A 9,639-nucleotide genomic window follows, 5' to 3' on the forward strand; every position below is an offset into this window, starting at 1 on the left:
ATCCTCACGACCTTGTAGACTATCAAGATATGGAATATAGTTAGAATGCCCTTTGCGTTAATTTGGGGGTGGGCTTTCCGCCATCGGAGGTGGTATGTGGGGGTGAGTTGGTTCTGGTTGGTTCTTGGGACTAAAATGTGTATCTTCTTCATCCCCTTCACTATCTTCATCATCGGTTACCTCTACATTATTAGCTGGTTCATCGCCATCACTCTCCATATATTTAGCATCAAGGTGATGAACTTACACATATTGAGAATGAGCATGGTGTGGAGAATGATCAACTCCACCAATGCGAGAGAATTTGCCTTTCATCCACAGTTGGTACCAGCTGGCGAGTTTTGATAATAATCGGCTCATTTGACCGAGAATTATTATAATAATCGGCCTTGAAGCGAGAGTTTTGATAATAATGAAATTTGCTCCACTAAATCGAGATGATTGCCCAATATTACTCGTATCGGTCTATAACCCCTACAAAGATTTAAAAATGGTTATTTACCAATACGAGGACAATAAACACGTGCTACTTCACAAAATAATAATATAAGAATGCATATTTACCAAGTTTGATTTAATTGTTGGGTAAGATTTTCCAGCGGCACCTAGCCACTCAAAATGCCCCTGTAAGAATTAAAATCTTCATACGTGTTAACTTGACTGGGCTATTCTTGCGGGACCTCTCGGGGTATCTTTTCAACATACATCTCAAGAACATTAAGGGTGACTAAATGTTTTAATTCTTCTGGCACATTCAGATAATCCCTCAAAGAATCATCATCATTGATATAATGCCTACCATAAAGCATTATACCATGGGAAGCCCGATTGTGGATATGCACTGTTATAGAGATTTCATACTCATCCGGACTAACCTTCATTTTTTCATATATGTAAGTGACTAGTGATTCATAAGACATTTCAAGTGGACATTTAACATGAACGTTTAATATTTTATTGTAACGAACTGTATTGTTGTCATCAAGGATAATACCATCCCAATGTATTGAAACCTTAACTGGTGGAATATCTTGAGTCATTTTTTGTAGGAAGTTTGATTTTTTTTTTTTGAATGACTTAAGAGACTTAAACTTATGAAATGGATAAGTTTTATCTCGTCCAACATTCTTCTTAAATAGATTCATATTGGCCCCTATTGCGCATTGAAAGCGTAATATGAATTAAATTCAAATAAACGGTCAAAAAATGCAGCATTGTATTGTCAAATCGGTCCTTTACGTATCATAAAAAAGTTGAAATTGGCATGCATGATGTATTGTCAAATCATGTTCTATTGCGCATTAAAACGTTGCGTAATATGAATTAAATTCAAATAAACGGTCAAACAATGCAGCATTGTATTGTCAAATTAGTCCTTTATGTGTCATAAAAAAGCTGAAATTGGCATGCATGATGTGTTATCAAATCATGTTCTATTATACATTGAAACGTTGCATAATACGAATTAAATTCAAATAAACGGTCAAAAAATGCAGAATTGAATTGTCAAATCGGTCCTTTACGTGTCATAAAAAAACTGAAATTGGCATGCACGATGTGTTGTCAAATCATGTTCTATTGCGCATTGAAATGTTGCGTAATACGAATTAAATTCAAATAAACGGTCAAAAAATGCAGTACTATATATAACATGATTGACAAACAACTAGTATTCACTTTAGAACGAGTTATCATGACATTCTACACCCAATTTGGTAATCTTGATTCTATTACATGTTTTACCCCAACAAACATATTTGAAGCAATGGGCAGGACATGGAAACTAGATGATGATGATTTTCATTACTCAAATAACCCTAACAAAAGATTCAGTCGAGAATACAATAAAACAATGAGATAGGAGTGGAATTGGCGTGTTAGGGAGGCTGAAGCACTAGAGCAAAAGTTAGCTTCAGTAGGGCTTAAACGCCTAAAAAAAACGTGCTATGTCAATGCCTCGTGGAACTCCACAAGAGTTTAATTTTGCTCTTAATCATTTTCGCGAAGAGAACAATCGGATGCAAATACGTTACCATAGGGTAGAATATGGTATACATGGTAGCACAAGATTTAGATCCAAGTGGGATTCGGACTGTGAAATGTCCGATGAAGATTAATATTTTTCTTATAATAAGGTAAGTACATAGGGTCATAAAGATCCCCCCCCCCAAGAGGGTACTTGGGGGTTTGCAACTATATAAGTAGCCCTTTTTTTTGTTATTAGACTACAACGTATTGATGTCGAGTAGTAGAAACTCGAACTTGGTCTTTACTCCTTCCAAAAGAACCAAATAGCAGTGATGATGAGAATTCAAATCATAGCAGTTTTTTGAGTGATACCAGTGATTTCAAACTAGACGAGCTAAATCCCACCTTCTTATAGAGCGTAATGATGATTTCGGTGTAAAATATTCGGTCTGCGAGAATATTATTTGCGATTTATGCGAGAATGGTCACATCGGATTGCCGAATCAGAACGTCTTGTTTGTGACTAGGAAAATCTCAACGCTCTAATCCCAACAAGGTACTCAATAACCATGCCTCGAGTAGGTCCAGCAACTTGCGAGCTTGCCATACAAAGGATTAGAAAAGAAAACAACAGAATGCTGGCAAGACGTTGTAGATTTTACATGCTAAAGTTGGCCGAAGAACAAGTATCATCAATAGGTAGAGAACTAACATCTCACGAAAAAGATGTGTGTTAAGAGACGCCAATATCGTTACGAGGACGATATTGAGGACTTCTATCGATGACAATTAGGTTCTATTTAGGCTCAATTGTCTTAGATTATGGGTCATTTAAGTTTCGACTAAAATTTGTTAATTTGTATTTTTATTTTATGATGAAGTCATAAATTTGAATTAGTTTGGCATGTTTTTAATTCTTCAAAGTTTATTGTTAAAGTCTATTATTAATTGACAATTTAACAAAGAAACACAAATAAATTAGTACATGAAGGGTGCGGATTACATTATAGGGGAAAATGTACAACTAGTAAAAAAACATAATCCATAGAAATATTAAACTTAACAAACAAAATACATATAAATAATGAACAACAACAAAATAGCACAAATAATCTTCCACAATTTAAGTTTTTCTTTCAAAGCTATTTTCTCGTGTTGAGCATCTCTAAGTTTAGCCTTCAGCAAAATTCATTTTTTTCCGGAACCGGTGAGCAAGACCTCCAAAAGTTCAATTTTTTCTTCAGCTTCCACAAACTTAAATTGCGAGTCCAACTTAGCGGCATCTCTAGAGCTACGTGAAGTCGCGGTATCTCTATCAAAAAGTGAATTTTTAAACTTCGTCGCCACCATTTTATCCACGTGAATGCTATCTTCCCACCGAAAGTGTTTGCAACCGCCCATATCCTATAAACATTACAAGAAAATTCGTTTTTTAAAGTAAAATATATGGATAACGTGAAAAAAAAAAAACACTAAAAATGTAAAAACACTTATTTCGGGCACTTTACAACACCAAAAACGGCGACCCGTATTATCTTAGGTCTTTGATGTTTTTAGTCTACAGTAATAACTGCAGTCACAAATATCGGGTTGTATAGCAAACTTTGAAGTTTCAAAACTTTGAGACATGTTTTTGGGAGTGCAAAAGTGTGTTGAAAGGGTGAAAATGGAGGAAATTAAAGAGAAGAGTATGTTGGAAATGGGAGGGGTTTTTGTTTGGCCCTTTCACGCAGTTACATGCGTGCGTGAGCTCTTTTGGTTTTTTTTTTTTTTTTTTAATGGGTTAGTTTGGTTCCAATATTTTTTTTTTTTTTTTTTTTTGGGATACAAAAGTGCCGGGCTCTAAGTAACATGGTGTCAGGAAACAAAGAATTCATTCGTTTCCATTTTATATTGCTTTGTTATTGTTTAGAGAGTTAAATATTGTTTCCTTGATAATAATCTTTTAAGTATAAAAAATATCTGCTATTAAAGTTTGAATGTATACTGCTTTCTTTTATGTAGTTGCGAAATATTTGAATTCCATCTGGCTAGCCAGCAGGTAAATACATAATATTTGATGGAGATAAGATTAAACGGCGTACCATGATTAATAAGAATTTACATAATCTTCGATCCCAACTGAATTGGGATTAAGGTGTAGTTATTTTCAGTGTCATTCTATCATATTAGGTTAATACACATTCTTTTTAAAATTGTATGTTTGAACTAGTTTGCCTGCAACTTGACTAATATTCGGGAGGTACCTGCTACCAATAGATACTTGCACCCGATATTACACCAAACCATGTAAATTTACTACTAAATGATTTATTGAGATGAAAATGTATGTTAATTAACAATGATTCTGTGCTAAAAGTCTATGTGCAAACACATGTCATGTATTTATTGACTTGATATTAATATCGAGTGCGGGGAATTTTTTTCCACATATTACCTCCTACCAGCACTAGTCACTAGATCGTTACATATTCTAAAGGGATAAAATGAAATTGGATTAAGATTTGAATTCTATCAAGTCTTAAAAGAAAGGCTGAATACATATGTTGCCTTTTAAACTTGTTCCATTTTTTCATTTAGACACATGAACTTAACCCTGCTCCTATTAAACACATGAACTTAGTGAAAAATGTGCCAATTAGACACAAGCTGCTGACATATGCAAGGAGTGTGCTTCACAAAAAAAAAAAATTCTCTCTCTCCTTTCACCATCTCCACCATTTTTAAACACAAACAGGTCATCGTCCGCCAACAATTGATCCACCGCTCATCTCCACCATTACTATTTTTTATTTGGCATGTATCAGAAATATAACAATAGAAACATAAGTGAATAGATAAAAGCTCTGAAATTAAGTCGCAAATATGTAATTTCAACTGGAGAAGCCGCATGGGTCTAAGTTGAACATAATTTCAAACTCCAACCAAATTAAACTTGAAAAGAATCAAAGTTAAATATACTAAAAATTCAACTTTATAGGAAGATCAACAACTCAATTGGAGAATCGGAAAAAAATAAATTATTTTGATAATTGGGATCTCATAATCGATTCTTCTTCAAGGTTGATCTATATATCCTCTAGCAACTTGATAAATGCAACTTCGGTAAATACAAAAGATACCCATCTCACTAATACAAAAGATACCCATCTCACTACAACATTAGGCATAGCTATGAATTTGAAAATCGTGGCTAATACCTATCAATAGCCACGAAAATTAAAATTTCATGGCTATTTACAATTTCGTAAAATTTCTTAGCTACAAAACTCACATGGCAAAGCTAATTCCTCATTTTTGCTATAGTTGCCAACTATCGTGGCAATAATAACCCAAGTAGCTACGAATTTATTGCTACAATAAAATGTCGTAGCTAAATCGCATATTTTTTGCCACGCGTTTGAAGTTACTGTAGCAATAGTAATCTTATAGCCACAAAAAATAACTTGAAACAAAATATTATAGCTAAATAGATATTTTTGCTTAAAGTTATAAAAATCCGTAGCAATAATTACCTAAATAGCTACAAATATATTACTGCAATAAAACGTCGTAGCTAAATCGTATGTTTTTGCCACGCGTTTGAAGTTATTGTAGCAATAGTAATCTTATAGCCAAAAAAATTACTTGAAAAAAAAATTATAGCTAAAGAGATATATTTTTGCTTCAAGATTAAAAATATGTGGCAATAGCTATCCTAATAGCTACAAACTTAATGCTACAATAAAATTTCATAGAAAATTGTAATATGTTTTTGCCACATATTTGAAGTTACTATAGCAACATTGATCTTTTTAGCTGCAAAAATTTACTTGAAATAAAATAATGCAGTTAAATCGATATTTTTGCTTCAAATTGTAAAAAGAAGTGGAATAATTAGCTTAATAGCTACAAACTTGTTGATAAAATTTTATAACTAAATATAAATTTTGTTACGCATTTCAAGTTACAGCTAAATATTTACATCATGTTATAAAAAAATAGCAATAGTTGAAAAACAGATACAATTATTTTATGACAAAATGATATATTCGCAAAACCAGAAAGACAATAAATTTTCATGGCAAGTTATAACTTTTCTTCATGCACTTGAAGATGCTATCATATCGTATTATATTATTTTAATCAGAATAAATTAATTGAATAAATATTTTTCTTTGGTTACAAAAATCATGACAATAATTTATACAAAAAAAAAATAGAGAAATTATTTAGAGTTTTCTTATATCTAAATGCTTATTTTTATGAAAGTACTCATATTATGAAAACTTTAATAGTAATTTGTAGAGAGATTTTTGTATGTGTGGTCCTTAGTTACTTTAAATAAGTACTTAGTGTAATTTAATATATCTAAACACTTATATTTAAATAAATACACACAGAAGAATTTTGTGGTAATTTTAGTGCATTTAGTTTTGACAAATGACCACAAACTCAGAATACTTAGAGGAACACGCTAACACTACAAAAATAAAAATAAATAGACTTACTGACATATGACATTTTGTATATCTAGATAAAATTCTAATTTTGCCACTAATAGAAAAAAAAAAGTATATATATACATATACATATAAAATAGTTATGAATTTTCGACAAAAAATGAAATTTATTGCCAATTTTGGCGCTAACATTTAACATGAAATTCCTTTCTAACAATATAATAATATTTCAAATTATTTTTTAAAAACTATGTTTTTCTAATTATGTAGAATATAAGAATATATATTTGCTTATATCTAGTTGCACTAAGAACTAAGAATTTAATACGGTTAATATTTAAGTCCATAACAAAAAAACCCACTATGTTGTAATTTTTATTAAGTTACCTATGAGTTAAGACCACAATTAGAAAACAATTGAATTACGTCTAATTAATGTGTAAATAACTAATTATATAAAATTTAAACACCTATAAGCTTGTGTTTGATTACATTGTATAAGTAGTTTTATTTATTTAATATCGACAAATAAAAAAAATTACCATGGTTTGGTCCTTTTCAAATTTAATAATTTGTACATTATCATAAAACTCATTGCCCATCTATTAGATCATAACTATTACATCATAATTTATATAAAATTGAGTATTACTTGTAAGATTCTACATAATTAAGTAAGTATTTAATTATATTTAATTAAATTTAAATATCTTATTATATCACATTTAAAAATTATGTGCTTGTATCTTATTATATTCAATTTAAATAAGCAAAACAAATTATTGATGTTAATTATAATTTTAATAAACAACAACAACATATCCAGTGTAGTTCTAGAAGTGGGGCTTGGAGAGGGTAAAGTGTATGCAGACCTTACCCCTACCTTGGTTAGTACAGAGCTTGTTTCCGATAGACTCTCTGCTCAAAGAAAACATATCAATTTCAATAATTTGATAATTATGATAAATGTAAGAAAATATTAAAAATAATAAATATAGGAGTATATGACCCAACAAACAATATCACAATTCAGTATAAAAAACATTACATGAATATTAATTAATTTAAATACTACAGTTATACTCCCAATGAGCTATATACGAAACTAAATATTTGAATACAATTATTAAAAATTAAATTAAATTTACAATAAGAAGTATTTATCTATTTATTTTTAAGAAATTTAACGGAGAAGATAAGCCGTTTTTTAATAGCTTCAAGCATTGGATTAAAATAGAGAATACACATATATGTTCTGGAACACATATCTTTCAAAACTTATAAATAAGAAAAGGACAAAGATTACTTAATAAGATATTTCGACTAATCGTAATAATTTTCCTACAATTTAACCATTTAGTTTAATCATAATATTTTATCATATAAGAATTTCTCATTTTTATTTTAGTTTAATATTTATTCTTCCACTTTAAAATATCTTAAAATTAAATTAAAAAAAAACTTTTGATTTATAATTTTAATTAAACTTTGAATAATTATATTTTATTATACTTAGTTTTGGATAAATCTCGTGAGAGTGTAAGCGTAGAATTTCTGTGATATAGAGAGTTTAAGTGTTTTATTTTAAAATACAGGAGGGATATTATATTACATTAGCGTTTAGTGTAATTAACACTTACTTCTTTTTTATAGGCAATTTTTTTGACTATTGTTGTTACTACATTTATTTTCGTTTATGGTATTTGCATATAAAAAGTTTTAAAAAAAAATAGTATAAAACAAGAATAGGATGCGTCCAATATCCCTAAAATCTAAGCCCTTCAGGTTCTTTCATCCCCAGCCACCGCCACACCTCTCACCCGCTTCCCCTTTTGCTTCGTCAATCAAAATCAAGTTTGCAATATTTCACAAGTATTTTTTTTTTTTTTTAATTTTCTTTCCTCTCCACTTGTTGTTCACAAGAATTTTTACATTCTCCTTTAAGTGGACTATAATCGTAGACATTGAAGCAATTTGTCTTATTTATTTATTTATTTATTTATTTATGTAGATTGTTTCTCATCGATTTACGGCGAGCAATGGTGATTTCATTTATATTGAGAGTGAAGTTATGTGAAGTTGACGACAAGGTAAGTTAGGCTTTTGCTTTTTGGATGTTGTGACAAAGTTGATCTTTTTTGTTATACATATCACTAATAGAGGCTAAGTTAGTCTATGGTTGTGTCGTATAAATATTTATGTTTCAGAAATTGTTCAATAGTCATAATGTAGTTAAATCAAATGCTTATTATTATTATTATTATTATTGTAAATGATAATATTGGTTCAATAGATTTTCTTGTTATGGATCTATAATTCTTCCATGAAGGATAATGAAGTGTTGCAGATATGCTTGTTCCTTGATTAAAACACGCTTAGAAAAAGCTTTTAGTGCAAAAGATTGAATTGCTTGGAACTTAGCTTGCGATCCATTTTAAGATTATTGAGTTTCATTATCTTACAAAAATTGTTCATATAAGAATGTTAAGGAGATTTTAGTAAAGATAATGCTTTTCTATAAAATATATGATCATACGTACCTGTTAAAGTTATATACATGATACAATTATTTTTGCTTTTTGGTATTAATTTACTTTGTTGAAATTGGCAGGCAAATTTGTGGAATTATTGGAGCAACGAGATTTTATTAAAGATAATGCTTTTCTATAAAATATATGATCATATGTACCTGTTAAAGTTATATACATGATACAATTATTTCTTCTTTTTGGTATTAATTTACTTTGTTGAAATTGACAGGCAAATTTGTGGAATTATTGGAGCAACAATTCAAACTATGGTACAATTGGAGATAATGGCGGAAGAAAAAGGAGAAGACTATCAGGCTTTGTATCTTAAGCAAGACACTGCTATTGTAATTGTTGTCATAGAAAAATTATGTGTGAATATTTTGAAATTTAACTATGTAAGTATGTGTATGTTGAAACCTATTTTGGAATCTAAAATTTTGATTTTTCGCTACGCTATAGAAATTCTTGAGTTAACGATGCTTATGGCGTATTCTTCAAGTTGTAGGAATGGAATTTCAGTAATCATGAATAAACCTATGTATAATTGGCAAAAATATGGTTATACATTTTTACCTTTCATAGCAAAGTTAAAAAATTATTAACCATAATTTTACGTATTTTGTGGCAAAAAGAATGAATTTTTAGCTACGTACAAAAATATTCATGGCAAATACTTTAATTCATAGCTATGGATTTCG

The sequence above is a fragment of the Lycium ferocissimum genome, unplaced genomic scaffold (genome assembly GCF_029784015.1).
Source record: "Lycium ferocissimum isolate CSIRO_LF1 unplaced genomic scaffold, AGI_CSIRO_Lferr_CH_V1 ctg2235, whole genome shotgun sequence".
Taxonomy (NCBI): domain Eukaryota; kingdom Viridiplantae; phylum Streptophyta; class Magnoliopsida; order Solanales; family Solanaceae; genus Lycium; species Lycium ferocissimum.